The sequence below is a fragment of the Cervus canadensis genome, chromosome 32 (genome assembly GCF_019320065.1).
Source record: "Cervus canadensis isolate Bull #8, Minnesota chromosome 32, ASM1932006v1, whole genome shotgun sequence".
Lineage (NCBI taxonomy): Eukaryota > Metazoa > Chordata > Mammalia > Artiodactyla > Cervidae > Cervus > Cervus canadensis.
The window spans coordinates 34465168-34492218 of NC_057417.1; the positions used below are offsets into that span (position 1 = coordinate 34465168).

At 61.0% G+C, this 27051-nt stretch overlaps 1 protein-coding gene across 2 annotated transcripts in view; it reads left to right on the forward strand.

The window, feature by feature from the left end:
- The window catches only part of MAD1L1 (mitotic arrest deficient 1 like 1), a 233028-nt gene that overhangs the window by 78647 nt on the left and 127330 nt on the right, over positions 1–27051 (forward strand). The gene's annotated exons all lie outside the window — the stretch shown is intronic.

Sequence of the window (27051 nt, forward strand, 5' to 3'; positions counted from 1 at the left end):
ACTGCCCTCCGCCTCCAGAACTGCCGCCTGACTCTGGGCCCCGGCCCGGCCTCTGGGCACTGCGGGCAGCCCGCCCGGAGCCCCCTCCTCCAAGTGCAGCAGGGGAGGCACCTTGGGCCTCCACTCACCCCCAGGCCCCTGGCCCTGAGTCACCTTCTCAGCGGGCGCCCAGCCTGAGCGCAACCGCGCCCGAGGTGGCTGGACAGCCGCCACCGGGGCAGCAGGCCCTGCTCCCACCAGCAGAGGGCGCCGCGCAGGGTCCCGGGTCCACCCCAACTCACCTGCTGCATAGGGCATGTCTCCTCCAAGCGGGCGGTGTCTGGGACCCTGGCTTCCGACTCCAGACCACCAGGAGCAAAGCCAGCGTCCTGCCTGCCCACCTTGGGGGGAAGGGTCGTTCCGCCCCTAGCGCCTGAGGGAACCAGGCCTAGGGGCCAGAGGGCAGTGGCTTGGACAGCCCCCCTTCGTGTGTGTGTGTTTGTGTGTGTGTGTGTGTGTCTGTACACGTACACACACACTGGGTAAACTTGCCCACCCACTGATCAGAACCACGGCTCTCCACGCTGGCCCGTCTGGCTGCTGAGATGGCCTGGCATTTGCAGCACCACAGCCTGAACCCCGAGGTCCGTGGCCACCACCCGCACCCCCCTGGGCACCCTCCTGCCTCTCCTGTTGGTGGAGCCCCGTTTTCCATGAATCTGCACATGGCCCCCCCCCCAACCCAGGTCCTGGGGGCTGCCCGCTGCTCTTGGAGCGGAAGTGCTGCAGGCTGCTAGTCAGGGCCCCACCGCTGGCCAGGTCAGCCAGGGCCCCAGGGAGACCACAGCCCACTCCTCTCTGCTTCTGCCGGCCAACTGCCGTGTCCACCCGGGCCCCCTGTGGGCCGCCAGCTCCCTCCCCTGCTGGGCTCTGGCCACACACGGAGGACGGAACGCGGCTTCAGACGGTCACGGCGCTCCACGGCCAGCCCCGAGTGCTCCAGGAGCATAGTGAGAGCGCGCTTTGGGGCCACGACCCTGGCCAGGACCCCTGCCCCGAGAAACTGGACCCTCCAAGGCCCCGCTCCACCCGTGGACTCGGGCAGTGGGCTTGGCAGGGCCGGTGTAGGCCTTGAGGCGCAAGCCCTGCACCCAGGGCGTGTTGCTCATTCACATCTCCAAAGTCCGTGGTCTCCCCGGTGGGAGCCCAGAGGCCAAGGGTCAGCACCAGAGCCCCGCTGTTGGCACATGAGGAAACACTGACACGGGCTGGGACTGAGCCCCTCGGGGCAAAGGCGCCAGGCAGCCCCCCTCAGCAGGCCTGCCACCCCCACCCGCTGGCCCTGCTGGCCGCAGCTCGTGCCAGTGACGGGGAGCCGGTGTCCCGCCCACCTGGGCTGACCCCTAGTGCAGCGGCCCTGAGCCGTCCAGGGCTGAGGAGTCCTCCCGACGGAAGGTCTGTGCCGCCCCTGCGCGTGCAGAGACGCCCCAACATGTGATCAAAGGCCAGGAAATGGGGACCAGAACTCGAGGGTGCCCCTGGCGTCCCGGCCCCTCGGCTGCCCCCAGGGGTGACGGGGCTCCTGGAGAGGAGCGTAGCTGGACTTCCCCAGGGGCGGCCAGTGAGCAGCAGTGGGGGAAGGATGGGGCCCAGCCCGCCCTGGGGGGCAGCCCCTCACCACGCCTCAGACGGTTGGGGCCATGCTCGTCTATGAGGACTGAACACCCCCCTCCACCTGAATTCAGCCAGAGCGGGGCAGTGAGCGGGGCCTGTAGCTGTGCGGGGGTGGGGGGGGGGCGGGGGGCTGCATCCGACCCCTCTGCTCAGGCCTGGGTGCTCGGCCCGCTCCTGCCTGAACTCCTGGGTCCTGCCCGCCGCCCCGCCCAGCGCTGCACAGGCCCAGGGCGGAGGCTCCCAGCTGCTGGCAGCTGAGGCCCCACCAGGCCGCCTGCTTCTCGGGGACCCTGGTGTGTGTTCTTCCACCTTGACGCTGATCGAGGGACCTCACCACTGAACCTCATCTTCGTCGCTGTTCAGTCTCGGGAGTTAGTCCGTACTCCTCACAGAGAGCTGCATGTCAGACGACGACAGTCTCCCCCTCCCCACCCTGCCTGCCTCGCCCCAGGTCCCCTGAAGGGCCCGCTCATCCTGCGCACAGAGCCCAGAGCCCGAGTCGGAGCCACGCCCCCACCCCACGTCCTCAGCATCCTTCCCCATGGCAGAGCAGAGCCAGGGCAAGCCCTCCAGTCGACACCACTCTCTCACCAGCTGCCCCGTCTTCAGGACTGAGTCGCACCCTGGCTGGCCCTGAGCTCCCCATGCAGGGCGTCCCTGTGTCCTCTCCGTGTTCAGGGGCAGCTCGGGCCCTCGGGCTCAGCACGCTGACACCTCGCCCGTGTGGGCAGCTGCAGAGGGCAGGGCAGGGCAGGCGCCAGCACCGACCCGGGTCCTCCACTCGCCCCTCCCTGTCCTGCCATCGATCTTGGGTGCATTGCTCTTCAGGGACTGAGGCAGCCGGGTGAGGACCCTGGACGTGCTCAGCGTGCGCCAGGTGCCCTGCCCCGCTGGTTCTCCCCCTGCAGCCTCAGCTGAGAAGAGTGCTCGCCGCGCCCACCCGCCAGGCTGCCCACGAGCCACCGGCCCCCTCGGCACCTCCTCCCAGCAGCACGGCCGCCCCACACGCCTCCCAGCTGCCGGGCCGGCCCCTCCCCAGCCCGCGTCCTTTGGGCCGCGTGCCGGGCTGGCCGGTAGCGGGAAGGTGCAGGGAGACACCACTGCCTGAGCCGCTCTGCCTCCCTTGTCCCCCGGGGCGGCGGTCCAGCGCCCTGCCCAGCCTCGGGTGGGCTGCCATCCCCGAGTCCAGTCTCTGAGAAGCCCGGCCCGGGCGGAAGTACACACGGCTGGAGCCCCCAGCCCTGGCCCACCGCCCGCCCCCTCTCGCGAGCCTCCCCGCCGGCCGTGCCCTGGCCACGAGGAGACAGGCGGGCCCGCTCGGGCGCCGCTCAGAGGCCGCGGGCTCTGTGTTGGCTGACACAGCACGAGTGTGGGTGTGTCTGGGCACTTGATAGTCTGAAGCTGTGAGTCCTTTGACGTGGTGAATTTCACTTGGGGCAGAAGAAACACAAGCCCAGAACCACTGTCTGCACCCAGGGCGGAGAGGTGCTGCGTCTGCCGTGTGGATGCCTGACCTCAGGGGAGTCACCAGGGTCAGCGAGGTTCAGAGCGAATTGCCCGTGGTGTGGAAGCGGAAGTAAATTCTTCCCCGGGTCCTGTTAACAGAAGCAGCCTGTCACAGAAGGGGGTGAGCCCTGACTCACGCAGCCCCCGTGGTCCACTTGATGTGGAGGTCTGGGACGTCGGGATGTGGGCGACGGGAACGGGCCAGTCTCCGGTGCTGTAGGCCTGTCACTATCCCACCGGAAAGGGCATTAGAGGCACTGTCAGGGAACCGCGGAGGGCAGGCTTTGGAATTGGATGAACTGCACAGTCAGCCAGTGGAAGCCTTTGACAAAACACTTTGCTCTGACCCACAGAAATCCCTGTTGCTTTAAATGGCCTGAGTGGACCCTCAGCCTGGGAAGGTGTGGCCTTGTGACCCCTTCTGCCCTTCCGCCCATGGGCTTCGGCAGCGTTGGGCCTGATCTCGGCTCCCACTTGTCCCCTCTGTCACGGCCCTGCCCATGCACCGTGAAACAGCAGGGTGGTCATTGTTGCTAACTGCAGGACTTCTTGTGTGTGTTCAGAAAGGACCCAAATGGATTCAAAGGAATAATTAGCGTATCCTCTAAGATATGAATCTTAATTCCTAAATTACATATTTAGCAGATGGTCCAAAATAGCACTTGTAATGGCAACATTCAATTAGTGAGTTTAAAAAATGTATATTATTGCAAACACGATCCATGGGTTTTATTTAGAGGTTTCTAAATATAGCATCATAAAAACATAGAAGTGTTCCCAACTGTTTAGCCCGGCACTGCCGCAGTGAGCTCTGGACTCCTGTGTTAGCTGGGAGGTACACGCAGAGAAGACCCGCGTGGCTCCTGGGTGTGGGGACGGCAGAGACGCTGTCAGGCTGTGCCCAGGGCCCATCGCCCCCTGCCTCTCGAGGCTGGGAGTTCTGCCACGCGCATTTCTGAGCGTCCTCGCTGGGCTTGGGCCTGAAGGCACGCTTCGTTCTTGCTGCGTGCGTGCTCATGAAACCATTTTTTGTGCCTGATTCTGGGTTTGTCTCCAGTGGCCCTGTGGGCAGCTCAGCTCAGGCATCACCCATGTGAACGGAGGGGGAAGCAGGTGCGGGGAGGTTGTGCCTCTGTCGTCCGAGGGCCAGTTCAGGAACAGAGGCGGTATGTCCTGCCTCCACGGGTTCTCTCACGGTGGCCTGTGCGGCCGTGGGGGCCCCAGAGCCGGTCCTGTCCCCGTGGGACCCGGGCAGTAGCACTGCATGCGGGGTTCTCAGCCGAGGGGCGGGCGTGGGGAGGGGGCCGCCTGCCTGGCTGGCCCTCGTGGTCCTGCATCGTTGTGTGCGTGGCTGTGAACACACACATGGTCCTGGAGACCATGCGGGCCGCTCCTGGCTGCGGCTCCTGCCTGCGTCTCTGCCTGAGGAGGAAGCCTTGAGGCTGAGCAGTGGCCCTGTGGGGCTGCCCGCCTCATTTCCACTCTGCACCGAAGACAGTTTCTCCACAACTCCGGAGGGAGGGAGGAGCCAGAGCAGCCCCCACCCCCCACGACCCTGGGACCCCGTGAAAGGCAGGCCTTCCTGGCGAGCAAGTGTTTACTGAGGCAGGCTTTGTTCAGACCCTTTCGGGGCTCTGTATGTTTCCACAAAGAGCTTTTTAAACCTAAACACAGATGTTCATTTGAAAATGAAAAATCAAATTAAGCGGAACCAGCCTTTGAAAGTTAATGCCCTATAGCAAGTAAAACAAAGGGAGAAAAACAGTGTGTTGTAAATTTCACTTAAATAACTTTATTTTAAATAAAGTTTTAAACTAAAAAAGTGTCATTTGCAAGCCGCTCATCTTCCTCTCTGTCCTCCAATGGAACATCTGTGCTTATTCTGACGCGATGAATGACATGAATTGAACTGACGCTGCTGGAGTGCTCTTTATACCATAATTGCACCTCGCTCATTCCTGAGACACAATGCAGGCATGAAACGCCAATTAAGCCTCGATGTTAATGAGACGGTGCCTGAATAGTAGGTTATAGCGGACACAACCCAACCCCCCCCCACCTCCCCGGAACTGGTGTGGTATAACTCCTCAGTTTCTTCTGTTTTAATAGAAGTGTTAAACATAATGAAAATCTCCATCTTTCTCTTTAATTTCAAAATGATCCATTTTGGGGTTTTTCGGTCAGCAAATTTTAAAATAGTTTTTTTCTGAGCACCTGCTTGGGCACGGTGCCCCGCCTGTGGCAGGTGAGTCAGACAGGGCCTCCTGGAGGGGTGTGCGCTGTGGGGCCGGGTGGGTGCGGCCCAGAGACAGCAAGGCCAGGCCTCCCCACCCCAGCACACTGGCTCCAGGTCTTCACCCAGCCCTGTTTCCTTACGCCTGCCAGCTGTTCCCTGCAGGCGACTGGGATGGACTTGTCGGGTTGAGAGCTTGGGGGCAGAATGCTGGGTGGTTCTAGCAGGGTCGGTGCCTCAGTGTCCTCACCTGTCCAGCGGGGACAGCGGCACCTTCTCTGGTGGTTTGAGTGTGAGGAAACGAGACCCGGAATGTTGGTGCCCTTCCCGACGTTGAAATCCTGAAGTCTTGTGAAATCGTGTTCTTTTGACCTAAGTCAGATCCCAGGTGAACTCTTAACTTCATCCTGAGGATGAGGGTTGTTTGGTTTTCCGCCGCCTTAAACACATTTATCCGGTGACGGGGCGTCCTTCCTGCGCCCTGGGCCAATGTCCAGCGAGGTGGGCCCGGCGCCTGCCCTCGGGCCTGCCGTCATGCCGGGAGGAGCGGAGCGGTGGCGGGACAGGCTCTGCTCGTGGACAGTGCAAGGGGAGGGGCCCGCGGGCGCCCAGGAGGGCCTCGGAGCAGCAGGTGGAAGCCCTTGCAAAGTGGGGCGGCAGACCCCGCGAGCTGGGCCGGTGGGTGAGAGAGCGGCTGGCTTAAGGCCCTGAGTCGGAGGCTGGGGGAGGCTGCAGGGTCCATGCGTGCTGCCAGCCAGAGTGAAGGTGGGGTTGTCGGTGACCGTGGTCGCCACGTAAGGATGAAAGGAGCAGGGCAGTGTGGTTCACCTGCGCGTTCAGAGGGTGCTCCTGGAGGACGAAGCGTGGCCACGGTTCCTGCAAGGGGCTGCGTGTGGGGGGAGTGTCTCAGTGTGTGGAGGAGGGGCTGAGTGTGTGGGAGGGGTTGAGCGTGGAGGGGAGGGGCTGAGTGTGTGTGGGAGGGGATGGGTGTGGGGGGCTGCGTGTGGGGGAGGGGCTGACTGAGTGTGGGGGGAGGGGTGTGTGGGCGGGGCTGAGTGGGGGCGGGGATGCGTCTGGGGGAGGGGCTGAGTGGGGGCGGGACTGCGTCTGGGGGCGTGGCTGCATCTGGGGGAGGGGCTGAGTGGGGCGGGGCTGCGTGGGGGCGGGGTTGACTATAGGGTGGGAGGGGCTGAGTGTGGGGGAGGGGTGCGGCTTGCTGAGTGATGGGGCCTGGGAGGCTCTGAAGGGCCCGCCCCTCCTGGCGGCTGCTTCTCAGCCCTCCAGCTGTCCTGGCCCCGCCTTCTCTGCTGTGGCCTAGCCACGGCGCCCGCCGTGCAGGGGGGTCTCCCGGCAGTGGGAGCCCCCTGCAGGAGTGAAGAGGAGGTTGCCAGGCTTTGGGCGTGTGGTCCGTGCGTGGCGTGGCCGTGTTCACCTCCTGGGAGCTCCCTGTGGGATCCCCGCGAGAACTCGCCTCCCTCCCCACCGGCGCTCACCTGATGAAAGTGGGGGACCGGGCAGATTCATCCCGGGTCCCCCGGGGTTATCCGGGGTCATATGAGCGAGTCTCCATGGGACCCTGCAATGGGGGAGCGCCGCAGCGGTCTCCCCTGATGTTTGGGGGTTGACTCAGTCTGCGACCGAATCGGAGCCTGTCCGGGTCTGTGCTGGCAGCGTGGGAAGGTTGCCAAGGCACAGTCAGAGGGCCGCTCGTTCTCATCCAGCTCCGAATGAAGTCCTGGGGCTGCAGGCAGGCGCTTCCCGCTCCCTGACCCGGTGGCAGGCCACCGGTCAGGTGTCTCTGAGTGTGCCCGGACACCAGCTCAGAGGGCTGGGACCCAGGAGGTGGACGGGGTTCTCCTTCCACGGCAAAAACAGCGTGTGCTTCCGCAGCGCTTAAACTAGGTCTGAGCAGAACGCTTGGCAGGTGATCCGGGGGCCCGTGTTCTTAAGGGTTAAAGGCAGGTGCGTGAAGATGTGAGCACAGTGCCAGAGAGGCGAGCCTGCCGCGTGGGGCGGGGTGGGGCAAGGGAACGGGTGTTTTCTGGGGACCAGTTGTAGGGCTTGTAGGTGGGGAGGCTTGGGGTGGTCTTGCACCCACCTTGGACATTGATCTGGCTGGGACGTGAGCTGCTGGCCGCTGGGGAGCTGAGGGCAGGACCCCCCAGGTCGGGCAGGGATCCCAGGAGAGGCAGGACTCTGTCCTCAGGGGGACAGGCTGTGTCTGTTTCAGTGTTTGCAGGAAGAGTCCTCAGCTGCTGGGGCTTGGGGGGGCTTGTGATCTTGTGGCATACACCACAGCAGGAAGGGGTGGTGAGAGGCCCGGGTCGGGGCTGGGATGGTGGTTTACCTCCCGGCCAGGTCGGACTCTCCTGTGCTGGGGCATCATGGTGGGACACAGCAGCTCCGGCTTCCCCAGAATGGGCTTTGGGGCATCAGAATGAGGCAGTTGGTTTTCAGGTTAAGAATTTCAATTCAGTCACTCAGTCATGTCCGACTGTTTGCGACCCCATGGACTGCAGCAGGCCAGGCCTCCCTGTCCATCACCGACTCTGGAGTTTACTCAAACTCATGTCCATCCAGTCGGTGATGACATCAAACCATCTCATCCTCTGTCGTCCCCTTCTCCTCCTGCCCTCAATCTTTCCCAGCATTAGGGTCTTTTCCAGTGAGTCAGTTCTTTGCATCAGGTGGCCAAAGTATTGGAGTTTCAGCTTCAGCATCAGTCTTTCCAATGGATATTCAGGACTGATATCCTTTAGGATGGACTGGTTGGATCTCCTTGCAGTCCAAGGGACTCTCAAGAGTCTTCTCCAACACTACAGTTCAAAAGCATCAATTCTTTGGTGCTCAACTTTCTTTATGGTCCAACTATCCCATCCATACATGACCACTGGAAAAACCATAGCCTTGACTAGACAGACCTTTGTTTGTCTCTGCTTTTTAATATGCTGTCTAGGTTGGTTATAACTTTCCTTCCAAGGAGTAAGCATCTTTTCATTTCATGGCTGCAGTCACCATCTACGGTGATTTTGGAGCCCAAAAAAGTCTGACACTGTTTCCACTGTTTCCCCATCTATTTGCCGTGGAGTGATGGGACCGGATGCCATGATCTTAGTTTTCTGAATGTTGAGCTTTAAGCCAACTTCTTCACTCTCCTCTTTCACTTTCATCAAGAGGCTCTTTGGTTCTTCCTCACTTTCTGCCGTTAGGGTGCTGTCGTCTGCATATCTGAGATTATTGATATTTCTCCTGGCAATCTTGATTCCAGCTTGTGCTTCTTCCAGCCCAGCGTTTCTTGTGATGTACTCTGCATATAAGTTAAATAAGCAGGGTGACAATATACAGCCTTGACGTACTCCTTTTCCCATTTGGAACCAGTCTGTTGTTCCATGTCCAGTTCTAACTGTTGCTTCCTGATTGCGTACAGGTTTCTCAGGAAGATTTAACAAGGAGTGAGCTCACTGAGCCCAGAGCTGCCTTGTGGGGAACTTCTCCGTAAAAGTGCGGTGCTGCCATCGTTTCGATCTTCCTCCTGCCAGCAGCAGCCCGTCTCCCGGGGGAGTGCGGTGTCAACGCGGCCACGCACGCGAGCCCAGGCTGCCCTGGAGCTGTGGTGCTGGCTGACTGTCAGAGGGCCAGGTCGGCTCGGAGCCGGCCCACGAGGCCCTGCCGGCGTGTCGTCACCTTGGCGGCTCTCAGGACCGGCCTGCCGGGCAGCTGGGCTGGAGGGTGTTGCCACTCTGTCAGAACGGGACGTGGTGCTCCCGGGAGCCCCGGGCCTGCTCACTGTGATTGCCTGTGTCCATACACCGGCGGGCAGGCCTGGTCACAGCGGCTCACTTGCTGGCAGCCTCGGTGTTGGGGACGCATGTGCATCCCTCCTGGGCTTTTGGTGGCGGAGCACCTCCACGGTGGAGACTGGGCCAGGCCGCCCCTGGTGGCAGGCGGGGTGCTGAGGGCCGCGTGTGGTCTGCTCGCAGCCCCTGTCTTTGGGGGGAGAGCATTCCCAGCCCCTCGTGACAAGGATTAGACGCAGTCTCTGAGGAGAGGGGCGGGTTTCAGAGGGTGGGATACAGGAGCTGAGGAGAAATCGGCAGCACAGCCCCTTCTCTGCTGATGGGGAAGCGGTTAATGAGGTGATTTTCTCTTCCTCTGACATGTGCAAATGAGACAGCGCTAATAACTGAGCTGCCCCATAATTGATAAGGTTTTAACACCGACGTCAACCTCTCAGGCGTGTCTGGAGACTGAGGGTGAACCTGAGGGTGAGCTGCCCGTGAGCTCCGGCCCTGAGCCTGCAGGGGCTGGGCCCTCCCGGGATCCCGGCGGCCGTGTTGGGGGCAAGTGCCTGGGCCGTTCCTGTCCTGCCCGAACCCCTCCAGGGCCGGAACGATGATGGAAGGTGGCAGTGAAGCCAGAACCGGTTGCCAGGGTGAGGGTGTGACCCAGGGCTGGTGTCTGGGTCTCGCCCCTTCCGTCTGTGCTGGTCAGGACTCTGGTTCCGAGACTCCCTGGTGGGAGCCAGCGTCAGGACCACGGACAGCGCCCTGGGTCCCGCTGCGCTGTAGGCGGGTGGGTGGGCAGCTGCCCAGCCTTGCCCTCTGCCGGGCAGGCCTGAGCAGGCCCCCAGCATTGTCAAGTCCAGGTGACATTGTCGCCACCCACGGGGAAGCAGGGTTTTCATTCTCAGAAGCGCCTGGTGTGACGTTCGTTTAAGTCTCTTGTTCTTGTCTTGAAAGCTGGAATCCAGAAGGCCGCCTCTTCCGCTCTCAGGTTGCAGGACCAGACAGGAGTGCAGTGGTCCGTGAGTGTGTGGAGGAGGCTCACGCGGTTGTCCTCTGCCCGGACCCCCGCCCGCCTTGGGGCTGGAAGCTGCTCGGGCGCTTGCTGAGCCTGGGGACTCCGGGTGTCGCTGAATCTGCAGCAGCTGCACGCCCTGCCCTGCCCTGCGTCCCGGCTGGCGATGGGTCGTAACTGGATGCCCGTGCCCCCCCATCTGGCCTAGCTGTCGTGTGGCAGAAGGGAGGTGGGGGCCCACCTGCAGGGAGCCTGCGGCACCAGGCCCCTCGCTGCCTCGAGCCTGGGCCCCCGCCCTCCCCCGCGTACTTGGTTCTCCCGGCCGTGTTGGCTTCCTGGGGGCTCCATGAGGGGAGCGGCCCGTTTTGTTGGGGGTGTTTATGTGGCTGGCATGGTCTGCAGAGGTTGCTCTGTCAGCGCTGGCAGCTCATGCCTGCGGATCGTCAGCAGGAAGTGACGGCGGAGTGGGAGGCCTCCTCGGACTGTGTCTGGAGGAGTTTCGAAGGGACTTGGATCTCCTGGTTCAAGTTTCTGGGGCTTTGATGTCTCCAGCCTGACATGTTCCTCCCGTCCACAGGGCCTGCCTGGCCTCTGGGTGAGGAGGAGTAGCTGTCTCACTTGCAAATCTAAAATGAGATTTTGCTTTTTAAATAAGGAGGAAAAAAGTGCTTGAACATTTGCAGCTGGGAGATAGCAGAGATTAGAAATGTTACTTATCTCTGCAGCACAAAAGCAGGCAAACGAGAGGAATCCATTGCCGCTGAATACTGATGGCACACAGGCGGCCTGAGTCACCCTGGGGAGCCCTCACTGTTTGGAGCCCCCACGTGACCAAGGGGAGGCCGTGCCCCGTCCAGGGTGGAAGGTGACTGCAGCTGCGCTGGGCGCCTGCCGAGCCTCCAGGCCGTGGCCTCCTTGAGGTCAGCACCCTGCGGGTTGAGCTCTCATCACCCCTCCCTCCGCCGGCCGCGCTGGCCCACGTGCCCGTGCTCGCTGCCCACGCGGCACCGTCGGGAGCTCCCGACGGCCAGGCTCCCTGTCCTCTTCCCCCGCCCAGGGCTCTGCGGCGAGCCCCAGCCTGCGGTCCCCCCGAGGGTGGGCCTCCTCAGTGCTGCTCGGGACACGCCCGCGTGCACACACACGCACAGAGCTCCCTGGGGCGCCGTGGGATGGCCTCACGTTCTCTGCTGGGCGTGTGCCTTGGCCCCCTACCCTGGGCACAGTCAGGGTGTCCCCCACCTCCGTCGCCAGCCTAGTTCGCACGCGGGTTCCGGAGGCTCTGAGCCTCCCTGTTCTCCGCTGGCCTTCACCCCTGGGCGGAGGCCACGGTGCCGCCGCTGCCCCCGTGCGTGCTGTGTCTTCTCTGTGCAGCACCCAGCCCACGCGGTCACGCCGGAGCCTCTCGGCACAGCCAGGGTGCTGTCTGCGGGGAAGGGGGCATTCCTGACTTGCCTTTTGGACCCAAGAGACGGAGCCCTGTGGGCTGAGGTGTCCTTCGCAAGCAGCTAGACCTGCCTCCTCTTGGCAGAGACGAGACGGACCCAGGCCTCCTGCTCTCCTCCACACGGGCGTTACGTGCTCGGCCTGGCCCCTACTGGTCCGCCAGGCCCGTCGGCAGAAGCCGTGGTGGCTGAAGGAGACCAGACTGCACGCGGGGACCTGCCCTGTTCTCCGTGGGAACCCAGGTTTTGGCCGACGGGGACAGCCTTCTGGTCTGCTCTCTTGGAGGCTGATCCTTGCAGTCCTTCCTTGAGCAGGGCCTGGGACCTGCCCACGATGCCGTGCCCCTCACCGCCCACTTGGCTGACAGTTCTGTGGCCTCAGAGACAGTGGTACACGGTCAGAGCCTTGCTGATCTCAGGGGGATTAGCTCCCCGAGACCCTCGAGGGGGATCCTGTCTCACCTGTTGCAGCTCTGCCGACTGTCCCAGACCTCTCCCAGCGACGCGTCCTCCTCTTCCTCCTCGAAGGACCACAGTCCCTCTGGGGACCCCGCCCCGCCCCGCCCCTGTCTCAGCTGCCGCTCCCGGGTGCCGTCCGCTCCTGTGTACTCCGAGAGTCACGCGTGTCGTGTGTGGTTGCCAGCGGCTCATTGTCGCGGCACTGTTGTTTCGTGTAAATGCCGTAGCTTTGTAAACCATTCTGCTCTTGGTTATCCGGTTGCTCTCAGTCTGGGCCTGTTTGGGCAGGGCAGCTGTGGCCGTTCTTGTCCATCCCTCTGGGGAACGTCTGTGCCGTCTTTTCTGATGGGGCACTTGGTTTTGTGGTGGTTCCGTCAGTACCGTGTGTCTGCAGGTTCTGTCCCCGTCTCTGGGTGCCTCAGTGGTGACCTGACGTTCCCAGGGGAGCCAAATACCTCCCGCCCCCTGAGCCTCGCGGGGAGGGCCGGCACCCCTTCGCGTGATTGGCTCACTGACCTGTGTGCGGGGGAGGCCAGAGGTGTGGCCCCCGGGAGCCCTTCTCCCCGTGGCCGGCGGTGCACGCCCCCATGTGCTAGGCGAGGCGCTCGCACTCCTGAGAGGAGGATGGGGGCGGCGGCGAAGGAGATGTTTTATTTGGTTAGCTTTAAGAAAGGTCTTCATTTACAGTGTTCTACAGAGTAGCAGAGAAAACCAGGGCAGGGAAGCAGGACGGCCTCCCACCACCCCCGCCCCGACAGCCCCGCGCGTGCTTGCTGGCTCAGGTTCTTCCTGACGTGTGTGTAAAATGCGCACTCTCCTGATGCACTTTTAGGGGGAATTTACACCTTCATACTGTTTGGTTTGGGTCTTCCTCTGTTGTTTAAACTTCTGTGAACTTTTTCCGTGTTAAGTGTTCTTTTAAAACGTAACCTTTGGGCTGTGGGCTGCTTCTTTATGAACACTTTATGTAGCCAAGCTCTCAATAGATACCTGTTTTCATCCTTGTGTTTCTTATTCTAAATAATACACGTTAACACACGTGTCCCCAAATCTGTTTGCATTTCTTATCATTCCCTTAGGAGAGATATTTAGAAGCAGAACTGTTTAGAAAGTACACACATTTTAGAAGCCAGCCAGTTTTGAACATTTATCTTGGGCCACCTGCCTTTCTATACACGTTATCTGGCTTAACACTTATAAAGGCCCTCTGATCTTCTAGGAAGAAGTATCGGAGAAAATCTGTGTGATCTTAGGCTTGGCAATAATTTTTTTAGATATAACACCGGAAGCACAGTTCATAAAGGCCCAGACTTGGGAAGCTTGCTCAGCCTGTGCAGCTGGCCTGCTCGTCAAGCAGGAGGGTCTGAAGCTGGGCGCTCTGGGCCCGCCGGCCCGGGGCTCAGTTCCCCCGGGAGGAGGGCCCCGCTTGGCTCAGGCCTGGCCCTGCGGTCTTGTTCGGTGACCCCTCAGGGCACAGCTCAGGGATGGGGGCTACAACCCGTCTGGTCAGGAGAAGTGGAGCCCCGGGCCCCCAGCCCCATCAGCACCCCCATCAGACGGAGGAGACCACCGTTCAGACCTCTTGTCAGACAGGAGTGCGCCTGCTTGGGGTTAGGCTCCTGGTTACCTCTGCCCTCAGCAACACAGCACACCACAGGTCCCGATGCCACAGCCGCCCGCGTGGACTTAGGAATGTGGAGCGGGGGTGCTGAGCAGGGGACTCGCCGTCTGTCTGTGGTGCGCCTTCCCCTGCGGAGCGGGGCCGGGGTTCTTACACGGTGCATTTGTCCTGTTAGGGCGGGGCCCCGTCTGACCGCCACGAGAAAGCCAAGAACCTGCAGGTCTGTGCGGACACACGCGGACACAACGCTCCCGTCTCGCGCGCACCCGGGTGCAGGATGGCCGCCCACCCGCCCGTCTGGTGACAAACGGCCGGTTTCCGACCGCTGGCCAGAGGGACCCGGCACCCGCTGCCCCGGCGCTCAGGGCTGTCGGTCTCCGGCCTGCCCGCCTGGCCCGAGTTTCCTTGCGGCTCCCCCTGTGCTTTTCTATCAACGGGTCACGCTCAGCACTTTCTCTGTGCTTGCTGGCCGCTCAGATCATGGCTTTTGTGACATGCTCTTAGTGTAGCTGTGAACTACGTATTTTTCTGTCCGTTCATAATCTTTTATCCGTTTAGTCTGCCTTTTTAAAAATTAATTTTTTAGAGGAGCTTTTAATAGCTTACGGAAATTAGCCCTTTGTCTGAAAATACAGCTTCCCAGTTTGACATCTCCTTTCTGTTTGGTTAAACAATTTTTCCTCCAGACGTTCATTTTCAGGTTTTTTTCTAGTTGAATCCATGAGCCTTTTCCTCTGGTGCTTCTATTTTGTTTTTGTATGAGTGTGGAAAAGATTTTCTCTGTTTCCTAAGTCATCAAAAATTTTTCCCGTGTTGTCCTCTTTCATGAGCTTATGTTTTATGTCTAAAACCTTTCATCCACTGAGCCTGTCTTTTGATAGGAGCTATGAAGTAAGGTTTCACTTTGTTTTCTCCACAGAGCTTCCCGGTTGTCCTAAAGGGGTTTTACAAATAACACGGCTCCCTTCCCAGCCCATTTCCTACTTGGACTGGGTTCTGCGTTAGAATCTCAGTTCCGTGGCACCGTTCTGACAGGTGATAACCACCACCACTCCGTAGCTATTGCAGCTGCACGCTGAGTTTTAAATACCCAGGTGCCAGCTCCTTCTCTGTATTTTTTCACATATTTACGCGGAGCTGGATGGTCGACCCTGAGCCTGGGCCACAGGACCCCCTCCTTGAAGAGCCGAGGGCAGCCCTGGGCTGACCAGGCGGGCGGGCAGGCCCAGCTCCCTCGCCTCCTTTCCTTGGGCTTCACGTGAAGGCCGAGAACGCTCTGAGGAGCAGGCCCCGCTCCGTCGGCCGGCGGCCCCGTCTCTGTGCCCCCTTGTCCTCGGGGCCGTTCCCCGCGGACAGGCCTGTCCGTGCGTGGGCGCCGTGCTGGGAGCGGTGGGTGTGCTGTCAGACGTGGGCTGCTGGGGTGCGGGGCCACGGCCTGGCCTCCCGGGCCCTCCCAGGGCCCCCACCCACCCTGAGGAGCCCGCGGAGCACGCTGTGTGCGAGCTCAGCGGTGTCCCTCTGCGGGGCTGGGGAGGCCTCGCCCGTCCACAGGCCCGCCTGCTCGGGCCCTGGGCCCTCTCCAGTGTCCCCCCGCCCACAGCTGCCCGAGGTGTGGCGGGCGTCTCCCGGCCCTCGGGCGCTCCGGCCGCTCGGGTGTTCAGAACGTGTCTGCTGGCCCTCGGAGGTGCTGGGGGCTCTGCCCGGACCGCGAGCGCCCGTGTCGTCCCCGCACAGACCGGACGTGGTGCCGCGGAAGCGTCGGCCGTCGGCAGGGCCCGCGGGGCGTCTCTCAGAGCGGCAGGAGGGGGCGTGGGGAGGGGCCAGCGCAGAGGAGGAGGGGCCCCGGAGGAGGGTGCTGCCGCCGGCCTGCGCCCCCGGCTGCTGGGCCCCCAGCTCGAGTCCCTCTCCTCTGGACTCAGTCTGGGAAGGTCCAGGCGGGCGGCCGGGACAGGCCTGCAGGGAGGGTGGGTCTGGTCCAGCCTGCCTGGAGCTGGGGCACAGTTGGGCTCTTCTTTCAGTAAAACGCTTCCTAAGCACTTGGCGTTATTATCATTTAAATAGGACTCTTTCTGCTACTGTGATGGTTTGGGCTCAGGCGAGCCATCCTTGTGGTGAGGTGGTGCAGCTTTGGGATGCTAATCTCAGACAGATGGCCACTTTGAAATCCACTTCCTATGAAGAGTTTGTGTGGAGAGAAGCGCTTTTCTTTGTCCCCAGCCTGTTCCCTCCTCTTGCCTTTGGGATTGCTGAGCAGGGCGGTGGCTCCCCCTGAAAGGCTGCGGGGCTCGGTGCAGGGAGCGCTCCCGGGGAAGCGGGTGACTCACCGCTTCCAGCTCGGCGGCTCTTCCTCAGCGCTTGCCGGACGCCCACAGGATAAGCCGGGTGGCGCCTGCCTCCTCCGTCCTCCCAGAAACGCAGGAAAGAAGCCCTGCCTGTCCCCACTGCGGGGCTGTGTCTCCGGGCCCCCGCACAGGCCTCTGGGTCTTTGCTTCCCTTCCCTTTCTCCCCCAACCAGTGGCTACTAAAGGTGGATCCTCTTTCCGAGTCAGACTTTTCTGGGAAATCAAAGTGTAGCCCAGAGGTCACAGGACTGAGTGCTTGGTGAGGCCAGCCTGCTGCCGAGGAGGGACTCCTCCCTGGGTTCTCTGGAGCACTGCCCTGTCCTCCACGCCCGGGGGAGGTGCTGGGTGCAGGGCTGCAATGGTTCCTGTGTGTACCTCCCCTCCTCGAGTTTGTGTGAGAAGCTCAGGCGGTAGGGGTGTCTGTCCCCGTCTGTAGGCAAGGACATCGAGGCGCGGACACGGTTGTAGGACAGTCCACTCGATGGCAGGACACACGTTCTTCTCAAGGGCACACGGGACGCTGTCGGGACCAAGTGCATGTCAGGCCATGAAATATGCCTCATTCAGAACTTTCAGAACCATGCCGAGTATGTCCTGCCATGGTGGAATGAAGTTAGAAATCAGTTTCAAAAAGGAAACTTGGAAAATTCACAAAAGGTGGAAATTAAAGAAAGTATTTCTTAATAACCAATCAGTCAAAGAAGAAGTCACAGGGGAAATTAGAAAATACTTTGTAAAGAACCAGAATCAAACAGCAGCATATTGAGACTAATGAGTGCAGCAAAAGCAGTGCTCGGAGGAAAATGTGTAGCTGTGAGCGCCCGTGCCAAAGGAGACGGAGGGCCCGGAGTCAGAGCTGCCTCAACAGGCTGGAAAAAGAAAAGCAAACAAAACAAACCCAAAGCCAGAGGAAGGAAATGATGACGAGATGGATAAGACAGAGAAACAGCAGAGGAAAACCGCAAACAGGACGTTAGTTGTTTGAAAAGATGAATGAAACGGACAGAGTTTTAGCTGGAGTGACCGAGCAAACGTGAGAGGCGTCTTTTATTATAAAACCGGGAATGGAAGTGGGAGTGACCTTCAATAAATGTGAAGACCCGTGTAAGAGAATATAGAGTTCATCTGGATGGCATGGACAAATTCCCAGAAATGCAGTGAGTACCAAAACTGACTCAAAAGAAATGGGAAATCTGAACCGACCCATAGTAAGTAAGTAACAAGCAAAGAATTTCCAACAAAGCTTCACTGGTGAATTTTACCTTACATTTATAGAAGTAATAAACACCAAAAAATAGAAGAGGAGGGGTCTCTTTCTAATGAATTTTATGATGCTGAGATAACTTTAGAAGAGTAAATTTTGGACCCCTGCCTCAAACCGAGTGCAAAAAGTAACTCAAATGGATCAAAGACCCAGATGCAAGAATTAAAACTATAAAACTCCTAGAAAAACCCTGTTGGTGTAAATTTCTGTGACCTTGGGTCAGGTGGTAATGGTTTCTTGAATACCAAGCAAAAACATACACAAGTGTCTTTATGCAAAAGCAAAAAGAAATAAAGTAAAATCATCTTCATTGAAATAAAATTAAATTTATCAAAGGACACCGTCCAGATACTGAAAAAAGTGAACCCATGTAAGAAAGGAAATATTTGCCAAGTATCTGATCATGGTCTGATATCTAGAATATATGAAGACTTCTCACAACTCAGCCATCAAGAAAACAATCTGATTGAAAACATGGGCAAAGTACTTGAATACACATTTCTTGGAAGGAGGTAAATAAACGGCCCATAAGGACGTGAAGAGGCGCTCGGTATCACTAATCACTAGGGGAATGGGGCCGAAGCCGGGAGATGTCTCCTTTCGCCCCGGAGGGCGGCTCCTTTGAAACGACGGAAAGCGGGTGTCGGTGAGGCGGGAGGGAGGCTGCCCCCTTGGGCACCGCTGGTGGGACCTGAAGCGTGGTGCTGTGGCGGCTGGGACAGGTGTTTACACACCCGCGCGCACAGTCTCGGAGCTGGAAGCTGCCCGGCATCCATGCAGGCTGCGTGGGGAGGCGAACCGTGGTCTGTTCACCAAGGAGGCGAAGCAGGGCCGCGTGGTGAGGTGCGCTGGACCTTGAAACCATGACGCTCATTGGAAGAAGCCAGTCAGAGAGGGCGCTGCGGTGTCAGAGTCCAGGCGGACAGTGTCCCCTGTAAGCAAACTCACGTGGGTCGGGGGGCCCGTCTGGGCTGGGGCAGTGGCGGGGAGGAGGGTGGAGGCGGCCGCTGGTGGGTAGACGCCGGTGTCGGGTGACGGAGAGCTTCTACCGTCGGTGCTGGTGCTGGTCCATCGCTCAGGTGTGCCCGACTCTGCGACCCCACGGGCTGCAGCACGCCAGGCTCCTCTGTCCTCACTGTCTCCCGGAGCTTGCTCAAAGTCTGTCAGTTGAGTCAGTGATGCCATCCAACCATCTTGTCCCCGTCTCCTCCTGCCTTCAGTTTTTCCCAGCATCAGGCTCTTCCAGTGAGTTGGCTCTTTGCATCAGGTGGCCAAAGTATTGGAGCTTCAGCATCAGTCTTTCCAAAGAATATTCAGGTCCATTTCCTTTAGCGTGGACTGGTTGGATCTCCTTGCAGTCCAGGGGATTCCCAAGAGTCTTTTCCAACACCACAGCTCAGAAGCATCAATTCTTCGCTGCTCAGCTGGCTTTATGGTCCAACTCTCACATTGCAAATATACTATAACTACTGAATTGTTCACGTTAAAATGGTGTGATGGTAGATTTTATGTAAATTTTGTCTAAAAAACGAGTCAATTCCTCAAAAAATGGTTTTGTAGCATTAATGCCTGAGAACCACGTGAGGCTCATTGAGAAGATGCCCCCAAAGTAACCGAGGCTTCTGCGGTGACTTGGTGGGTGGTGGGTGGGGACCCTGGTTCGTGGTGCAGCGGGTCCTCTGGCCCAGCTGCCTGGCCTGCATTGACGGCCAGTCTGAGCTCCTCGGGGAGGACCTGGGCCACCCACTTGGGCTCCCGGAGGCCCCTACCCACCGTGAGCCAGGCTGTCAATCACCGTTTCTGCCCGCAGCCTCCCATTTGAGCAATTTGCTGTAAAACGGCCACTTCAGAGAAAGGGGTCTTTCCGTCACTTGCTCTTAGCGTCTGCTCCACGGGGCCATGTTCATTATGATACCCAGGGCCATGCGGGGAGCCGTCTTGGGTGGTGGTGGGTCCCTGGCTGGGAAGCAGGTGCTTCCTCAGTGCTCCCTGGATGGAGCAGGGCTGGACCTGTGCACCCCGGGTGGTGCTGGCCTGCCCCTCCCGGGCCTGGAGCAGCGGGCAGAGGGGCTGGAGCTTCGTGGCCTGTGCACGCTTATGGAGGGTGGGGCAGCTGGCAGACCCGAGCAAGGGGCCCAGGCGGCCCACGCCCCGCAGCTCGTCCCGGGACGCCGGGCACTCCATGGAGTCAGTCACTTCTTTTCTGCATCGATGTGGACGCACAGGAGGTGCTCCTTGACAGGAGTTTGCCTTGACTGATGGCCTGTGTAAGCAGGGACCTGAGGCTGGGAGCATGAGCCGGCGGCCATGAGCAGCGTGGGGTCCGGACACAGAGACCCACGACCGGCCTCCAGAGCCCGCGTGCCCGGGCACCGGGGCGGGCCGCAGCGTGTCCAGCGGGCGTGCGTGGAGGATGGGGGTGCTGGCCCCGCTGTGAGCTCTCGTCCTGTCTCCCCGGGGAGCAGCCTGCGCCCACCTGGCCCTGCATGTCTGTTTCTGGCGACGGCTCTGGCGGGCTCCTGTGTCACCTGGGGGCGGATGACAGGGAGCCGGGGTGGGGGGTGTGGAGCAGAGGGTCACAGACGGCAGAGACAGGGCAGGGGGGGAGCAGACGTCATGGAGCCGGCAGGGGGATGGGGTGCATTCCGTGTCTTGCTCTCAGGTGTCCCCTGGGATGCGGGAGGGTGCGCTGGGCCTCCGTACTGTCTGCTGTCATTGGCGTTGTGTTTCCTGAGTCTAACCCTGCTCCCGGTGGACGGCTGTGCGGTATCAGTGCTCTGACAGCCGTCCACACGCACCACCCCCCGCCCCCACCCAGGCTCTGTTCCAGGGATGCCGCTGCCCCCAGAGCATCTCCGGAGGGCTCTGACTTCCCGCTCGTCACCGGTGGCTTGCATGGGGCCCCGGGGCTGCTCCCGGGCCTCAAGGTCCCGGCTCTTCCTTGACACCCGGCGGTGGGGCCACGTGACAGCCGGGCTCCGTGCTGGAGGTCCGTGCAGAAGGAGGCTGAGGCTCTTTCTCTCCTCCAGGAGTTTCAGGAAATTCAATGAGTGTTCACAATCACACCAGACCTTCGTTTTTCTCCGCCTTCTATTCACATGCTTCCAGGCTTGTTCTCTGAATTGTCGACCGGCGTCTCCTGAATACTGTTGAATTATTGCAGCCGCTCAGCTCTTCCCCGCCCACCCTGCCCAGCACCGCTCACTCAAGACGCCCTGCTGGGTGTAGATTCACCAGTGAAAATGGAATCACTGCGTGCATGTCCCTGAAGTGTTTTTTTTCCCCTCGTTGGTCTGTGTGGAGAACTAGACCTTGGCTGGGGGGGCGTCCTACTGGAGTCATTCAGCGGGTGATGCGGCAGCCACCCACTCCCGACCCCGACCCCACCCTGTGCACTCCTGGGTCCAGGCCCCCCGCAGCCTCCTGTGGGTGGTGGACTCCGCCCTCTGCTGGGGCGGAGCCTCTTCATGGCTCTGCTGTTGCCTCTTCTTGAGCCGCATGTGCTGTCTCCCTCAGCAGTAAACCGGCCGTCCCGGCAGGGGGTGCCCCTCACCACACACCCGCGTGTGCTGTGCTGCCCTCAGACGTGCTCGCCCCGGGCCTCCGGTGACACCTCTTCCAGGGGGCACCCCAGGCCTTGGCTGGGACTCGCTGTCTTCCCGCTCATGGGCCGCGGCCTTCCTTGTCACCACAGCCCCTGCAGCAGGACAGGGCTCCCTAAGCCCGCGTGCAAGGCGATCACAAGGATTACGTGGACGGTTGGAAGCAGAGCGCCTGCCGTGCGTTGGGGCATCCGTCAGCCTCTGAACACAATGAGTTTCTTCTGAGGAATCTTGAGGGGTGAACGGTGGTGTCCCCGGGTCCCTATCCTGCACTCGTGAGTGGTGGGCATGGGGCTGACCACCCAGGACCCCGCAGCCCCGGCCGCCGCCCCCGCCAGCTGCCCCCACCCAGACCCACTTGGCACTTTTTCTCCCTGGCTCTGGGTGGCATCTGCAAGGTGAGGTCAGGAGTCCTGCCCCCTGGCGTGGTCTTGGGGGCTCCCGGCCCCCGTCCTGTGGGTGAGTGGAGGGGAGTTCCCACTTCCCCAACAGGGCCTGTCTTGTAAAGGGCGTTTCTGTCTTCATTGGCTCCCTCTGATGAGGTAACACTGAGTAACACTGGCCTTTCTCCAGGCACGTGTCAGACCCCCGGACCCCGCGCCTGGGATGGACGTGGGACGGGCAAGTGAGCGGCTCTGTGGACACAGCAGGGCTGGGTGGGCGCCTCCCTGAGAGCAGAGGGAGGACCTGGTTGCGTTTAAGTCTTGTTGTCTCCTGCCCGCTCGTCCTTCCAGCCCGGGGGCGCCCCGGAGGTGTTGATCAGGCGGTGACTAGAGGAGCCCGGCGGGCCGCGTGCTGCATGCCTGGTGAATGCCGTGGACGCCAGCCTCCTGGGAGGGCTCCTGGCCGGCGGGTTGTCAGGACGCGGCGTCCGTGGGAGAATGAATGGTTGTAACAGGCTGTTGCCCAGGAGGTGCCCAGGCAGCCGGAAGCACGGTCGTGGGTTCGGGGTTGTTGCAGGCGCGGAGGGCGCTGCCGGCGCCTGTCTGCAGGCGGGAGCCTTGAGTCACAGTGGCTGCTGGGGTCCTCCAGCGACTCGGGACAGACGAGGGGAGACGCTGCTGTCTCAGTTTCACGGCTGGCCCGAGCTCACAGGTGCCCTCCAAGCCTCTGACCGGCTGCCCCGGCCCGGGACGGCGGGGAGGCGTCGGGCCCCCACCCCCCTGCCCTGTGTCCCCCTGGCCTGGCTGTCGTCCTCCGGCAGCTGTGCTCCGCCCCCCACCCCTTGGTCCTGCTTCTGCTGGGTCCCGGTTTTTTTCCCGTCTCCTGGGCTGGACTGTGAGCTCCCTGAGGACAGGAGGTGTGACCTTGTAAAAACCTTTCCTTTTTTGTCATTTTTTAGCTTTTGTAGCACTCACCCCGAGGCTGGGTGGGCAGGGTGCTCAGAGAGCAAAGGCCTGAGCCTGCGTTGACCGGCACTTCCGGGACACCGTGGGGCTTGGAGAGGCGGGTGCACACGAGCGGTCAGGCCATCTCCGCGGGCCCGAGGCAGGGTCACCCCGTTACCCGGCCGCCATCTCCTTCCGCGGGTGCTCCTGAGCTGGGCGTGAGGATTCCGGCAGTTGCTCTGTAGGGTCTGAAGGCCCCGCCGCGTCTGGCCCTGCACCCCTGTCGCCCGGGGGGGCTGCACCAAGCCAGCCTCGGGCCCCATCCCTGGAGTTTGGAGCTCTGCCACCCCTGCAGTTACAGGCTGGTAACGGATCGGCTAAATTGGGTTTTATTCATTATGGTTGGGCTTGAATTGAAACTGCAGAGAGTAATTTTCCTTCTCACATTTCAAGGTCAGATGAGAGTATTTACTGTGTGGCCTCTGTTTATCTGGGAATGCAAATTGAATTTGGTGGTTCGGGTTGATGAGGGGAGCGGTGGCCGGGCGGGCCCTGTGATCGCGGCTCCTTCAGCCTTTGTTTTCCTCGTTCTCTGGGTCTGTTTCCGCTGTTTGGATTTTTAAAATTTTTTTCTGTGAAATGTGTGCTGACCTTTGGAGGCACTTAAGGATTGGAATTAGATGCTGTACGTGAAGACGGCTATGTGCCACCGTCCTGGGCTTCCTGGGCTACCCTCCCAGGCAGCCCTTCTCGAGTCCGAGCAGGACCCGGGCCCGAGGGGCACCTCCCTCCCGCCCTTGGCTCCCCACACACACCAGAGCTGCCCCTTGGTGAGACTCGGGGTGCCCTGGGCCCTGCTGCCCCCAAGCCCTGAGCCCTGCCCGCATGTGTAGGTGGGCTCTGCCGGCGGGGAGCCTGGCTGGCGTCCGCCCCCTGACTGCCAGGCTCCTGCCCGCCCGCTTCCCAGCTGGGGGTCCCCAAGGCCAGCTGTGCCCCTGGACCACTCAGCATATGTACACATACACACACCCTGCACCGGGGCTCCCTCTCTGGGTCTCATGCCTGCCGGCTTCGCCCATCTCGCCTGCCGCCTCGGGGCATCGTGGCGGCCCCGCCCTTCGGGCTGCTGGTGACCTTGCTCCCAGCTGAATCCCAGACCTCCTGGGTACGTGGCTCCTGTGTGTCCCCGAGTCCTGCTGGGTCCTGCCTTCCAGCCTCACCCCTCATGGCGTCAGCCCGCTCTCTCCTCCCTTGTCTGCCTCTGGGACCTCAGCTCCGCCCCGCCCTCTCCATGGCCTTCCGTTTGCTCTGCACAGGCAGCCTTGGAGGGTTTTCAGCGTTCGAGGATTCCCTGAGGCGCTGTGGCGGCCCCAAGCCTCATGGTCGTTCTCAGGTGGCTCTGCGGCTGGCCCAGGGGTGTGGAGAGGGCCTCTGAGCCCTGTGGCTGGCCCGGCAGTCCCGTCCTTCCCGACAGACACACCGCCGCCTGCTTGTGCCCCCGGTGGCCCGGGGTGCGCGGGCACCATGCTGGAGCGGCTGGTGGCGGGCCGTGTCCCGGTTGGCAGAGGTGCACGGCCCTCTGCCGGGTCCCCACCGGTGGGCCGGAGGCACTGGGGGGCGTGTGTCGGCCGGGTCCGCTCTCTGCTCCTCGGAGCCCGGGGCAAGGACGCGCTGAGGACTCTGAGAAGCTGGGGACGGTCACTGGCAGTGGCCTGTTTGCGGCCGCGTGACCACAGGGTATCTGTACGCGTGAGCTGTGCCCGCCTGCAGGCCTCGGCGGGCGCCTCTGCCTGGGGAACGCTCCCGGGCAGCCACAGATAAAGCTGTGCCTCATCCCGCCGTCCCAGCGAGCGTCTGGACCGTGTTACTGCCCAGAGGGATCATGCACTTCGGGGCTGTTCTTGCTGGGAACTCGGGTCCAGCCACAGGCACACCGTTTACGCCCTCTGATCTGACCTGCCAGGCAGGCCTGGGTGCGAAGCCACCACCCCAGACGCAGCTCAGAGCGGGGCTCCAACAGGGCCGGTGTCCTTCCCGCGTGGGCTGCCCTGTGCTGCCTCCTGCCTCCCAGCGCTGCTGGCCAGGCCTCGGGGCCTGCTGCTGCGTGGACGTGCGTGCCAGCCCTGACCGGTATCTGACGCCGCGGCGGCAGCTGCAGGGGGAGGACGTGGAGGGCGGGGTGCGGACAAGGCCCCCGCCGCCGGGAGAAGGTCATGCAGCGGCTCCTGCAGCTTCACAGCGCGTGGCGCCCTTCACCGCTCCTTGAAGACTGGCCTCCCCGCGTAGGGTGTTCTGATGATGACGGCGTCACAGTGGGCCACGCGACCCGGCCCGCAGAGCGGGCTCTCATGCTCAGGCCTGACCTCCTCCTGCGGATGCCGGCTCAGAAAGGCGGCAATGGATGGACGTGCTGGACGGCCACTCCTGAGAACTGAGGGCTTCGCTTTGAGCCCCAGGGGTGCACGAAAATGCCACTGACCTCAGGGCTCAGCGTGAGCAGAGAGCCAGGAGTTTAATTTTTTATGAGTTTTGTCCTCCGCTTCAGCAGAAGGGCCGCGATGGAGCGAGAGAAGGTTCCCGCAGACAGGAGGGGCTGTGGGCCCGGTGAGTGGACGCCTCTGTCCTGCCCAGAGGCGCCGCGGGCCGTGCGCCAGGCTGCAGGAGTCCCGCTCTGCCGAGGCCACTCTCCCCCCCACCCCGGGTGCTCCAGGAGGGGGCCGCTGCCTGTGGGCAGGCGGGGCAGGCCGATCTGTGGCGTTGCGGGGTGAGATCTTGGAAACATCAGGAAAGCATGCTCCTGGGGGAAGCAGCACATTTGTGCCAGTTCGTGCAGCCCTTGTCCCCCGAGGCCCAGCTATTCAGTCCCTCCTCTCCTGCTCGCGGGGGTGTCCCCACCCTGCGAGGTCACTCCCGTGGGCACACCCTGTGCTCCTAGCCGCTTCCCCGAGAAGGTGCAGAAGCCAGCGCCCCCTCCTCCGTCCCCCACCCGGCATCTCCGCTGCTTTGTTCTGGGAGCTGTGGTCTTGGCCCGTTAGCTCTCTGCTGCCACTTCCATGCAGCCCTCCTGGGTTGCTCTTCATCCTCTTCCTGCCTCTGCCCTCTGACCCCTGCGGGCCCCTCGCGCACACCCGCTGGCCTCAGACCCCCTGGGGCTGCCCTCTGTGGGTGGGCGTGCTGTCCTGTAGACGGAACCTCTGCCCTGCCTGCCCTCGCTTCTGGCTCCGTCGCTCCTGAGGAGACCGCGTGCCTGCTTCCTGTCGCTCTGCACCGTGGCTCCTGCACCACCGCCCTCCGCTCCAGCCTCTTCTCGGGCTCTGCTCTGCCAGGCGATGCAGGAGGCGCTGGGGGGAGGGAGCCACACACCTCGGCAGGAGGCCTGCTGGCCCTCCTCTGAAGGGGGCCCCCCTGCTCCCCCCACCTGCCCTCAGCCTGCTCGGACAAGGGACCCCGAGCTCCTCTGATTAAATCATGAGGCAGAGCAGTGATTCAAGCACTCCGAACGTCCCCACCTGAAGTCAGTGATTCCAGAGTCGATTTCATAGTCCTCGATTATTAAATCGGCCTTTGAATAGTTCCAAATTGAACTGGAACTCAAAATAGCCTCTTAACAAGTCTGTTCCAAATGAATATTTATACACTTGTTTTTAATATCGTTTTTTGCTTTTAGTTATGCATCACCTCAAGGTGGTAGGTGCCGTCGGTCAGCTGTGTGGCAGGGTGGGGGGCTCAGTCTTAGGGTGAGGCTTTTGGGGGGCTGCCCGGGGTCAGGCGGCAGGGCAGGGCAGGTCCCTTGGGGGAGAACGTCCCAGCTCCCGCAGGCGCTGAGCCCTGTTCAGGTAGCCCAGACCAGGAGTTTCCCTACAGCATTCTGTAGAGGCGTGTTTCACATTTACTCTCAAATTAGCTGTTTAAAGAATTGCAGTAAATTATAATAAAAAACCACATACTCACTCAGATGTGAAATAGGAAAAGTTAGCATGGTGGAGACCACCCCCAAAGAAAGCATTGCCTGCCATCCCTGTGAATTAAGGTTTTCTTGAAAACCGTGTAATCAAAGCAAAAACGTAATTGGACACCCAAGAATGATGCAAGATGCCAGTGTCCTCTGTAGGCCTCAGCTCCACTATTAATGTTTCCAAAGTCGTCTCGGTGTAGCCACTGGGCATTAGCCCAGGTAAATGTTATAAGTCGCACCTTATGATGTGATCCTGATAAAATCTCCAAAGGAAAGAACAGGGGCTTCTCTGGTGGTTCAGTGGTTAAGACTCCATGCCTGTGGTGTGAAGGCCAGGGGTTTGATCCCTGGTCAGGGAAGTAAGCCCCCTCATGCCGCATGGCGTGGCCAAATTAAAAAAAAACAGAAGGAGAATATTAAAGATTTTTTTGGAAGGAGGTTTTCTCTAGTTGGAATAGCGTGACCATGGTGTCTGAGGTCCACACCTCACGGTGCTCCCGCCCCACTCCCGATGCCCCTGGGGCTAGCGCCTCCTTTCCCCAGGATGTCTTCCCTCCCGGGAGCTCTCCTGGCAGTTGTCCCCTCACTAAGTACCGGGCGTGTCTGTGTGCAGGCACGTCTGATGTGGGCGGGACGGGACAGGGCTCCGAAAGTCCGTGTGGGAACAGGCCAGGGCAGAGGACGGTCCCGCAGACTGTGAAGGACGGGGGGCATTTTGAGGGGAGTGCTGGGCTTCGGGCCTGTGGCCGCCCACCTGGCCTGTGGTTGGGGGCGGCTGGGTGCCCAGGTCCGCCCCCTGGAGCTCTGCATGATCTGGGGGTGGGAAGGGGCCCCTGTGGGCCTGTGGGA